Here is a 12,836-nt window from a genome sequence, read left to right as displayed (position 1 = left end):
TTGGTAATAAATGAAAACAAAGATATAATACTCTTTCCTTACAACTTCAAGTGAGTGTTACTGTCTTGTGCATATTCGGTTTCCCTTATTAGTCCAGGTTATAGTAATGTAATTGATGACTTATGCATGTGTGCGCAGCTTCCACTATATTCTTCTAGAGATTAAGCTTGAGCAGGGACTAGTAACCGTCTTAGACTCGAGACGAAAAGATCCCCAGGACTATGCGGACATGACTCAAATGCTCGAGAAGTAAGTTAAATCGATCATTATCCACCATATCAGCAACTTTGTTCATTTCCTAATATCAAGTAATTGTTTTCTTTGTCTGGCAGGGTTTGGAGAAAATTCACCAAAAAAGCTCCGGGACTGCCGAAGAAGCTGCAATTTAGACACCCGAAAGTAAGTACTATAACATGTTCCGCGTATCTCCTAGTGATTCAAGCGCTAGTTTCATCAATACCATTTAGCATGCTTGCTTATCAGTTTGATTGACCTCTATTTCTTGTAAAGTGGTTGCGGCAGGAACAAGGGAATGATTTCTGTGGATACTATGTTTGCGAGTCCATCCGCCACACGACCTGTGAGCGGGGCTACTCTGACGAACAATATGAAGTGCGTAAGCAATAATATTCACAATTTTATTTTATTACCATCATTTGTGTTGAGTTTCATTTATTCATATATATATGTATTGACCCCCTTCTTCAAATTAGATCTTTCGGATGCGGGATGAACTCCTACCACCAGATCGTATGCGAGCAATTCAAGAGGAATTGGCGGCATTCTTCTTTGACCACGTGATCGCTGAAAACGAAGAATACTATGTGGACCCTGTGTTCATATATAATTAGGAGATTATATTGTAAGAGATAATTATTGTATATATGTAGCCGGTAGTGTCGGATAGATATACGAGAACTTGTTGTTCGACCAATCTCTCGGAGAAGGAGAGGTGGTCGATATCACTTCTCTCTGTATGCATATGTTCATGACGATCTTCTGTTTCCTTCATTTGCTTACTAGATAGCGTGTCTAGTCCTCTCTATACGTATATAGTACGTAGCGTCGACCAAGCACAGAGATAAGAGAGGACACTTCTCTCTATTAATTAGTTAGCTAACACAATATATGAAACACCTAAATTAACCCCCCAAACCCCCAAACACCCCCCCCATTTCAAAAAAAAAAAACAAAAACCCCAGCCCCTGAAATGCTGACGCGTGGATGCCTATTGGTCCCGGTTAGTGCCACCAACCGGGACCAAAGGCCCTCCTGCCTGGGCTCGCCGCACCGGCCACGTGGAGGCGCATCTGTCCCGGTTCGTGTAAGAACCGGGACTAAAGGGCTAGGGCATTAGTAACGACCCTTTAGTCCCGGTTCAACAACCGGGACAAAAGGCCCTTACCAACCGGGACAGATGACCCTTTTTCTACTAGTGTCCTCCTTCATCGGCATCTTCCCCTTAATGATATCTTCTCTACTGTACCTCCTATAGATAAATCAAGTGACCTCAAATAACTTTGGAGATAATCTGCCGGGGCAGTAGGAGATGGAACATCCTTCCCATGTGCTAACGTTGACTGCAATGACCATATCCTCCAAATCAACATGATGACGCGATCCCGCATATCCTCTCGAGAGTTGGCCAGTACATTCAGCAGCCAGTCTGAACCCGTATCAAACTAGAGACTCCCGATCAGGTAGCAACCAGACCTGATGCATGCATCCCAAAGGAGGCACACATGATCGCATGTGACCAGTTTTCATTGCGCGCGCGCGCGCGCGCTCTCTCTCTCTCTCTACTTAACGGTCATGTCTCTCTTTTTGAAATATATGTCTGAACTTTTTGCACATGTTTGTTGTCAACGCACCAGAGGCCACCTTCAAATCCAAAATACGCATCTTTAGAAGAACTTGCGATTCCCAAATACACTGTCATACCGGTCTGTTGGAATAAATCCGAGGTGCTTCGTCGATCTACCGAAGACTAAGCAATCACACAAGCACAACACCGAGATTTGTTAACGAGGTTCATCATCATGGCTACATCCCCGGGGCCTGACTACATGCATTCCTTCCCATGACACCGCTACAATACCGCACCCCGGCCGCTCGGGCGCCGGCACACGCTGCCGTTCCCCTCGCGTGCCTGTGCTATTATGTTGGCATAGGTTACATTGTGTGTCTACCCCCGATATATATGAGAGCCTAGGATACAAGTGTCCTACTTGGACACGACTCCGTATCTTGTCTACATTACGACTCCAAGTCCAACTGTAACCTAACTTTGTACAATAATATTCGACACAACTCTAACACAATCTTTCTCCGGTCGGGTGTGAGTTCGAAGAACCCCTCGCGACCGTCATTTTTGTTCCATAGTTGCTAACCGATACGCACTGCTTACTGAGAATATCCCATTCTTTCCTGGGAACCATGCAATAAAATCATGTCCCCTTCTAGGAGAAGTTCAAACTTTTATAGTTTCATGAAAATCCAACTCCCAAAGTGCTCTCTCAGCCTCTGCACGTTCCAAGCTCCATGCTCATCCAGAAAAAATCCGCAACCCAGTTATATCTGCAATTCTGCTTCGGCGTGGCAGGCCGGAGATTATGATCATACGGTATCCATGGATGCCGCCAAATTAAGGAGCCATCTCCGACCCGCCATATAATTCCTTGTTTTAGAAGATCAAGCCCATGCACAATCACTTTCCATATAGTGTGCAGCTAGTTGGAAATACAGTGTACAACAAATTCCCGTTTGGGTAATACTTTGCTGTCAGTAGTCGGGCACAAAGGCTATCAAGGGTATCCAACATACGTCAGGCCTATTTAGCTAACAGGGCCTGGCGAAAAGCTCTCATGTCACTAAACCCCATGTCACCCATTGCTTTGGGTAACTACTTCTTTTCCCAACTGAGCCAAGCCATCTTTTTCTTCCCACTCTCCAGACCCCACCAATAATGTCTCATCATATGTGTTAACACTAGTAGAAAAAGAGGCTTCCATACGCCCCCATTAGTCCCCAAAACAATCGAACCGCGACAAAAGGGGTCTTTAGTCGCGGTTCGGGAGGAGACCCGCGACCAACTATCTGGGCCCAGCGCGCTCGGTCGACAGCTGGCGGACGGGGGGGGGGGGGGGCTTTAGTCCCGGTTGGCCTGGACAACCGGGACTAAAGGTCCCCGAAGGCCTTTAGTCGCGGTTGGCCAGGCCAACCGCGACTAAAGGCCCATCCAGCTGGCGGACGGGAGGGGCTTTAGTCCCGGTTGGCCTGGCCAACCGGGACTAAAGGTCCCCGAAGGCCTTTAGTCGCGGTTGGCCAGGCCAACCGGGACTAAAGGCCCATCCCTATATATAGGACTCAGCTCACTTCACTTCACTCAGCTCACTTCACAATTTTCAGAAGGGGGTGGTGGGTTTGCTTTTGGTTCCTCCTATGCACACAAGGTGTTCGATGAAATGCCCGAGAGCCTGAAACAAACATGATATGAAGTGTCCGAGCCACACTTGAGCTTTCTCATTTATTTTTCCTCCGCGATCGCGGTTTGCAACTTGAACCTTTCATGTGTCATTGATAAAATATGCATGTGTGTAGTTCATTGTTTAATTTGTATTATTTCTAGCTAGTTAGTTTAACAAATGCATGATGGTTAATTATATACTTTATATAATAATAATGCAGATGAATCGGCAATGGATGTACGGTCCCCGAGTCTCCGGCGAGTTCACTACGGGTTTGAAAGATTTCCTCGTAGTGGCAAATGCGAACAAGCAGCAAGGTTTTATTATCTGTCCATGTGCTGTCTGTAAGAATCAGAAGGGTTACTCCTCCTCAAGAGACATTCACATGCACCTGCTTCGGCACGGTTTCATGCCAAGCTATAATTGTTGGACCAAGCATGGAGAAAGAGGGGTTAGAATGGAAGAAGATGAAGAAGGGGATGATATCGATGACAACTATCATGATCATTTCGGTGATACTTTCATGGAGGATGATGCTGAAGGTGGGGAAGGGTTAGGTGAAGGTGAAGAAGAGGCACATGATGAGCCCGCTGATGATCTTGGTCGGACCATTGCTGATGCACGGATACGCTGCGAAATTGACAAGGATAGGGAGAATTTGGATCGCATGTTAGAGGATCACAAAAAGTCGTTGTATCCAGGATGCGATAATAGTCTGAAAAAGCTGGGCTGCACACTGGATTTGCTAAAATGGAAGGCACAGGAAGGTGTAGGTGACTCATCATTTGAAAATTTGCTGAAAATGTTGAAGAATATGTTTCCGAAGAATAACGAGTTGCCCGCCAGTACGTACGAAGCAAAGAAGGTTGTCTGCCCTCTAGGTTTAGAGGTTCTGAAGATACATGCATGCATTAACGACTGCATCCTCTACCGCGGTGAATACGAGAATTTGAATGAATGCCCTGTATGCACTGCATTGCATTATAAGATCAGAGGCGATGACCCTGGTGACGATGTTGAGGGCGAGAAACCCAGGAAGAGGGTTCCCGCCAAGGTGATGTGGTATGCTCCTATAATACCACGGTTGAAACGTCTGTTCATGAACAAAAAGCATGACAAGTCGTTGCGATGGCAGAAAGAGGACCGTAAGTCCGACGGGGAGTTGAGACACCCCGCTGATGGAACGCAATGGAGAAAGATTGACAGAGTGTTCAAAGATTTTGCAGCTGACGCAAGGAACATAAGATTTGGTCTAAGTACTGATGGCATGAATCCTTTTGGCGAGCAGAGCTCCAGCCATAGCACCTGGCCCGTGACTCTATGCATCTACAACCTTCCTCCTTGGTTGTGCATGAAGCGGAAGTTCATTATGATGCCAGTGCTCATCCAAGGTCCAAAGCAACCCGGGAACGACATCGATGTGTACCTAAGGCCATTAGTTGATGAACTTTTACAGTTGTGGGCCAGACCTGGTGTACGTGTCTGGGATGAGCACAAAGGAGAGGAATTTGACCTACGAGCGTTGCTTTTTGTAACCATCAACGATTGGCCTGCTCTCAGTAACCTTTCGGGACAGACAAATAAGGGATACAATGCATGCACGCACTGCTTACATGAGACTGAAAGTGTACGTTTGGTTAATTGTAAGAAGAACGTGTACCTGGGTCATCGTCGATTTCTTCCCCGAAATCATAACGTAAGAAAGAAAGGCAAGCATTTCAACGGCAAGGCAGATCACCGGCCGAAGCCTGCGGAACGTACTGGTGCTGAGATATTTGATATGGTCAAGGATTTGAAAGTCATCTTTGGAAAGGGTCCTGGAGGACAATCAGTTCCGCGGGGAGTTGACGGGCACGCACCCATGTGGAAGAAGAAATCTATATTTTGGGAGCTAGAATATTGGAAAGTCCTAGATGTCCGCTCTGCAATCGACGTGATGCATGTTACGAAGAATATTTGCGTGAACCTTCTAAGCTTCTTGGGCGTGTATGGGAAGACAAATGATACAAAGGAAGCACGGCAGGACCAGCAACTTTTGAAAGACCCAGATGACCGGCATCCGGAATGGTTTCAAGGTCGTGCCAGCTACGCTCTTACCAAAGAAGAGAAGGTCATTTTTTTTGAATGCCTGAGCAGTATGAAGGTCCCGTCTGGCTTCTCGTCGAATATAAAGGGAATAATAAACATGGCGGAGAAAAAGTTCCAAAACCAGAAGTCTCACGACTGCCACGTGATTATGACACAATTGCTTCCGATTGCTTTGAGGGGGCTCCTACCGGAAAATGTTCGAGTAGCCATTGTGAAGCTATGTGCATTCCTCAATGCAATCTCTCAGAAGGTAATCAATCCAGAAGATCTACCACGGTTACAGAACGATGTGGTCCAATGCCTTGTCAGTTTCGAGTTGGTGTTCCCACCATCCTTCTTCGATATTATGACGCACCTCCTGCTCCACCTAGTCGAAGAGATTTCTATTCTCGGTCCTGTATTTCTACACAATATGTTCCCCTTTGAGAGGTTCATGGGAGTATTAAAGAAATATGTTCGTAACCGTGCTAGGCCAGAAGGAAGCATCGTCAAGGGCTATGGAAATGAGGAGGTAATTGAGTTCTGTATTGACTATGTTCCTGACCTTAAGCCGATTGGTATTCCTCAATCGCGGCACGAGGGGAGACTAAGTGGAAAAGGCAAGATCGGAAGGAAATCCACGATATGTATGGACGGTCATTCTATGACTGAAGCACACCACACAGTTCTGCAAAATTCCAGCTTTGTGGCTCCGTACTTCGAGCAACACAAGAATATTTTACGCTCGGACAACCCGGGGAAGCCTGAATCCTGGATTAGAAAGGCACACATGGAGACTTTCGGCAGTTGGTTGCGAAAACATGTAATGAATGGCAATGATGTTGGAGATCAGCTGTACATGTTGGCCAAGAAACCATCTTCGACTATAACGATTTTCCAAGGGTACGAGATAAATGGGAATACATTTTACACCATCGCCCAAGATAAAAAGAGCACCAACCAAAACAGTGGTGTCCGCTTTGATGCAGCAACCGAGAATGGGCGAAAGGTCACATATTATGGTTACATAGAGGAGATATGGGAACTTGACTATGGACCCTCCTTTAAGGTCCCTTTGTTCCGGTGCAAATGGTTCAAGCTAACAGGAGGTGGGGTAAAGGTGGACGAGCAATACGGAATGACAATGGTGGATTTCAACAATCTTGGTTACCTTGACGAACCATTCGTCCTTGCCAAAGATGTCGCTCAGGTTTTTTATTTGAAGGACATGAGTAGCAAACCGAGGAAACGGAAAGATAAGAAAACGATCAGTACATCATGCGATGATCCAAAGCGCCACATTGTTCTTTCAGGGAAAAGAAACATCGTGGGAGTGGAGGACAAGACAGACATGTCAGAAGATTATAATATGTTTGGTGAAATTCCGCCCTTCAAAGTGAACACTGACCCAAGCATTAAGTTAAATGATGAGGATGCTCCATGGATACGGCACAATCGTAAGCAAGCAGGGACACAAGGGAAGAATTGATGTGTAATAATTTATTGTACCAAACTTTGTATTTGGTCGATGAACTGAATGATGTATCAAACCTTTTGTCAAACCTTTAAGGGATTTTAAAATGAATTAGTTTTATTTTTCTGATTTTTTGATATATAATTGTATTTTTAAGATTTTAAAATGAATTAGTTTTATTTTTCTGATTTTTTTGATATATTATTTGTATTTTTAAGAATTTAAAATGAATTAGTTTTATTTTCTGATTTTTTTGATATATAATTGTATTTTTAAGATTTTAAAATGAATTAGAAACAAAATAATATAAACTTTAATAAAATATATAAGTACAAACAAAATAAAATAAATTTTAATAACATAAATAAAATTGATTCAACTAAAATTATCGAAGTATTTTCTGTTCAAAATCATTGAAAGCTAAAAGAATTTTCATAAAGAACTTTTTTTGTTAGAAACTTTAATAGCAAAAATAATTATCATAAAGTAAAATAAATAAGTAATTAGAAACAAAATAAAATAAAATAAATAAGTTTTTTGTTGTAAGTAGAAACAAAACAAAATAAATAAAGCAAAAAAGAAAACAAAAAACAGGCAAAAAATAAAAAATATGCCTCCTACTGGGCCACCACGGCTTGAATACGACTAGAAACCCATTAATGGGCCAGGATTCAGGCCCGCAGAAGGCCCAGTAGGCCCACAAGCACATAGTGACAGAATAGGCCCGTAAGCCTGCATTTGAGAGGAGCTCGAAGTGGTGAGCGCAGCCGCGCTTATAAACCACTGTCGAAGCCTCTCGGCTAGCGAGGTGGGACTAAACATCCCACCGCACCGCGCCAGTTCCAGCACAATGCCTTTAGTCCCGGTTGGGGAGGTGGACCGCGACTAAAGGGTCTTTCTGCGAGGGAACGAAAGCGGCGCCAAGACCCTTTAGTCCCGGTTGGGGAGGCGGACCGCGACTAAAGGTACCCTTTAGTCGCGGTCCGCCTCCCCAACCGGGACTAAAGGTGCGTCTATAAATACTGCACTTAGCAGTTTCCGCCACTTCCCATTCTTCCTCTCTCGACGCCGAAGACCTGCCCCGACGCCGATCGACGCCGAAGCCCTGCCCCGACGCCGACGCCGACTTCGAAGCCCTGCCCCGACGCCGATGCCGACGCTGAAGCCCTGCGCGCCGCCGCCGCCGTCCCCAGTGAGCGCCGCCGCCGCCCGTGCCCTGCCCTTGCCCGCCGCCCGCCGCCCTGCCGCCCGCCGCCCGACGCCCTGCCGCCCGCCGCCCGCTGCCCCTGCCTGCCGTCCTCCGCGCGCCGGTAGAAGAAGAAGAAGGAAGAAGAAAAAGGAAGAAGAAGAAGAAGGAAAAAGGAAAAAGGAAGAAGAAGAAAGAAGGAAGAAGAAAACAAAAGAAAAACAAAAGAAAAACAAGAAAAAGGAAGAAAAAAGGAAAAAGGAAGAAAAAAAAGAAAACTAAAGAAAAAGGAAGAAGAAAGAAAAAAGAAAACAAAAGAAAACACAAGAAAAAAACAGAAGAAAAAACAGAAGAAAAAAGGAAAAAGGGAAAAAGGAAGAAAAAACAGAAGAAAAACAAAGGAAGAAGAAAAAAAGAAAGAAGAAAAAAAAGGAAGAAGAAAAAAAAGAAAGAAGAAAAACAAAGGAGGAAGAAAAAAAAGGAAGAAGAAAAACAAAGGAAGAAGAAAAAAAGAAAGAAGAAAAAAAAGGAAGAAGAAAAAAAGAAAGAAGAAAAACAAAGGAGGAAGAAAAAAAAGGAAGAAGAAAAACAAAGGAAGGAGAAAAACAAAGGAAGAAGAAAAAAAGAAAGAAGAAAAACAAAGGAGGAAGAAAAAAAAAGGAAGAAGAAAAAAAGAAAGAAGAAAGAAAGAAGAAAAAGGAAGAAGAAAAAAAGGAAGAAGAAAAAAAGAAAGAAGAAAGAAAGAAGAAAGAAAAAGGAAGAAGAAAAAAAGAAGAAAGAAAAAGGAAGAAGAAAAAAATGAAAACCAAATGAAAACCAAAAGAAAGAAGAAAGAAAAAGGAAGAAGAAAAAAAGAAGAAGAAAGGAAGAAGAAAGGAAGAAGAAGAAAGAAAGAAAAAAGAAAAAGGAAGAAGAAGAAAGAAAGAAGAAAGAGGAAGAAGAAAGGAAGAAGAAGAAAAAAAGAATTTTTACTTAAAGAATCTTATTTTTTAATTCCTCCTCCTCTATGTCCCCTTAATCTTATTTTTTAATTCCTTTATACTTAAAGAATTTTTACTACATGCAGGAGTGACATATGGCGGACGATAGAGCCGAGCCGCTTAGGGATCCGGAGGCTGAACGTTATTTAATGGGCATCATCAACAACGAGATTCCTTATGTGCCGGGCTCAGAATATGAGCAACAAGAGGATGTAGTCTCTTCTTTTCTGAACCTTGACGGTGGAACAGAGATTGTCGATGATCAAGAAGGTGAAGGAACGGACATTGTCGACGGAGGTCAACCGTCAACAACCGACGATCTCGAATTGCAAGTAGCAACCACCTCCGGCGAGGTATATATATACATTGAGCCTCTCGTGATACAAACTTACTGAAATGTGAATACATATGTATTAACGCGCGCGACTCTCTTTCTTTTTTTTAGCCCTCCGGATCGAGTACGACAAAGCGTGGCAAATCCAAGGCGATGAAAACAGGAGAAACATATGCCATTGAGTTTGTCAGTGAAACCGGCAAGCCCCTACAGCACACCTCAAAGTTTATCAACCAATGCGGAGTCGTTGTTAGAGACAACGTCCCGATCACCGTCCAGGAATGGAAGGAGCCAAAGAAGGCACGTCTTGGTTTCAGTTTTGTCGACAAGAGAACGAAAAAGGATTGCTGGAGAAAGCTTATGGAACATTTCATTCTACCTCCGGAATACAACAAAGTCGATGAATTCGGTAACGAGGTTCCGGGTGGACGCCAGAGGAGGAGGCTAGTTAAAGAGTTCGCTCTTCAGAAGATGGGCGAAGCATTCCGGAACTTCAAGAAAAATTTAACCCGTGACTATGTCAACAAGGGCAAGACTCCGGATTTCAATGGACAACATGAGAAACTGAAAGATGATTGGCCAGAATTTGTGAGGCAAAAGCAATCGGAGCATTTCAAGGAAATATCGAAAAAAATAAGGATAATGCGAGTAAGAAAAAGTTCCATCATATTATGGGGCCAGGAGGATACCGCCTTTCGGAGCCTAGGTGGCAGAAGATGGAGGAGGACCTGAGGGTGCGAGGAATCCCTCTAGGTACAGAGGGATGGGACCCAAGGGCCAAAAGCTGGTGGTACGGGCATGGGGGATCACTAGACCCGGAGACAGGGGTGTGTGTTCACCGGCAGAGACAGTTTGCTCCCACCCAAGCCCTTATTGACGCAATGACCCAAGCTCAAGAGGGCTTGATCAAGTTCAACAGAGAGAAAGACGCACTGACAACAGCCCTCGGGAATGATGAACACGGAGGACGTGTACGAGGCAAAGGCAAAGTTCCGTGGAAAGTAGGGTTTTCCCAGGACAATGACCCGTACTGTTACAGAAGCCGTAAGAGAAAGACGGACCGGGATGCAGATCTTATGACAAAGTTTGCATCGGAACTCCATGAGTTGAAGCAGACCGTGCATGAACTAGTGAAAGAAAAATCGGCTGCAGGGCCGCATGAAGATCATGAAGCGGATCGCGGAAGCCAGTAGCGGAGAAGCAGCGTGGCTTCCACGGATGCCCCGCCTGGTGCTAGTGCACCGATGATCGAGATTCGTGCACCGGAGCCTCACTACCCCGTGGATGATGTAAAGGAGATGAAAGAATGTGATCTGCATTATCCCGTGGGGAACGTTTCCACGAAGGTAGCTAGAGGCAGTGCTTTACCCTGTACACCTGGAGCACTCCACCACAACAATCCCATTGCATATGGCTATGCTTGTGTCACGGTGGAAGACATAGTCCAAGGGTTTGAGGACCTAGAGATTGACAAACCTACACCGGAAGGGGAGAGAAGACTTGGAGATGTCAAGCGCCAGTTCATTCTATGGAAAAAGAAGTACATAGTGTTTCCAGGCGAGGCGCCAAGGCTAGCAAGTCCACCCCCTCCGATGGTGGTGGTGGTGGTGGTGGCGGTGGTGGTGGTCGTGGTGGTTCACCTACACCTCCTTCACACCATTCGACGCCGTCCCCCGATCCACAACCTCCGGTGGGTACGACGCCCCCCAATCCTCCTCCGGCGGGTACGACGCCCCCCAATCCACCTCCGGCGAAGAAGCAGAAGCAGGCGGACAGCAAGGAAACCCGCTCCTGGACTATTAACCCGGACCCTTATGTACCTAAGACCACAAGGGTACCGGAGCCATCACTGAAGCCTCTCCTCCCAAGGCCTGGGGAACTTAGTGAAGCTGAAACCAAATTGGCCGCGTCTGCTGATTATGAGAAATGGAAGGCGGATATGAAGGCGATAAAAGAGCCTGAGCCCAAGCAAGTATTCACTGAGAAGCAAAAGAAGTGGGCTAAGGATTTTTTGACGACACCGTCCCAAGCCGAGCTGAATATGCCTGACGACTATGGACATGAACTTCGTAGGCAAGCAAAAATATTGAAGGAGGAGAAAGAAGAAAGTAAAAAAAGCGGGAAACAAGTTGACCAGCTCGGGATGCAGAAGAAACAATCGATCCCCCCGCTCATAGTGAAAGCCGGTCCGGAAGAGGACCCCGAGATAATAGCAGCTGCGGCAGCACTTGGATTGACTGTAGCGAGTGCCATGAAACAAGCGTCCGAGATGGGTTTGACTCTTCGTGCCTTCTTAGGCCTTGAGGATGCGCCAGTATGTGAGATAGCATTACAATATGTGCGAAATGGGCCTCTCGTCGAGCCTGCGCGGGAAAAGAGTCTACCACCACAAATGCGAAATCTGCTACGTTGGTACAAGCAATTCATAACATGGGACGACAAAGAATATGTTTATGCGGATGTTACAGATGAGCATCACACCAAACGGTACTCTGTACAAGTTCATATGAGTGAATTGTTCCAGCTGTTCAATCTGCGCGACCTCGACAAATCTATGCTGAGTTGCGACGTTCTGTAAGTGATTTATTTCTACCTCATCTCGTTCTTCATTGCCTGCACTATATATATATATATATTGTCCTAACTATATTGTTGCGTACGCTATTATGCAGATTGAAGATTTGGGAATGCAAAATAAGAAACATCCATGATGTTGGGTTCATTGACCCACATATCGTTAATGGACATGTGTTACAACATCACCCCGAAGACGTGGAGAAAGACTTGTACAAGTTTCTTAGAAAGCATCAACTCAAATGTCATATTCTATTTCCTTACCATTTTGGGTGAGTGTTTCTCTCTTGTGCCCATTCTCTTTTGTTTACTCCATGCATGGTATGTCTAATCGATGAGTTATGCATGACTGTGCATGTAACGTGTCCGCAGGTTCCACTGGATTCTGCTAAATATTGAACTTCACACCTCCAGAGTTCTAATCATGGACTCTATGGATTCGGATCCAAAGCGTTGGGCCGACATGAGAAAAATGCTGCAAAAGTAATTATTTTCAATCATTTGAGCTCTATATCGATCGGTCTCTTTCGTTCATTTCCTAATATCAAGTAACTAATAACTCCCTTGTTCATTTAATTTTCTTTGCCCTGTAGGGTTTGGAGACGGTTCTCAGAAGAAATTGTCGGTGAATTCAAACATGAGCTAGATTTCAGAAGGTTAGTTAATGTGGATAAGCAGCCACCGGGGACCAATCTATGTGGATACTATGTTTGTGAGAACATCCGGAGACACACCTCTGAGCGGAAGGCATCGG

This window comes from Aegilops tauschii, chromosome 6 (genome assembly GCF_002575655.3).
Source record: "Aegilops tauschii subsp. strangulata cultivar AL8/78 chromosome 6, Aet v6.0, whole genome shotgun sequence".
NCBI classification, from domain to species: Eukaryota; Viridiplantae; Streptophyta; class Magnoliopsida; order Poales; family Poaceae; genus Aegilops; species Aegilops tauschii.
The sequence above is the reverse complement of the archived record's forward strand: the minus strand, read 5'-3'. Positions refer to the sequence as shown.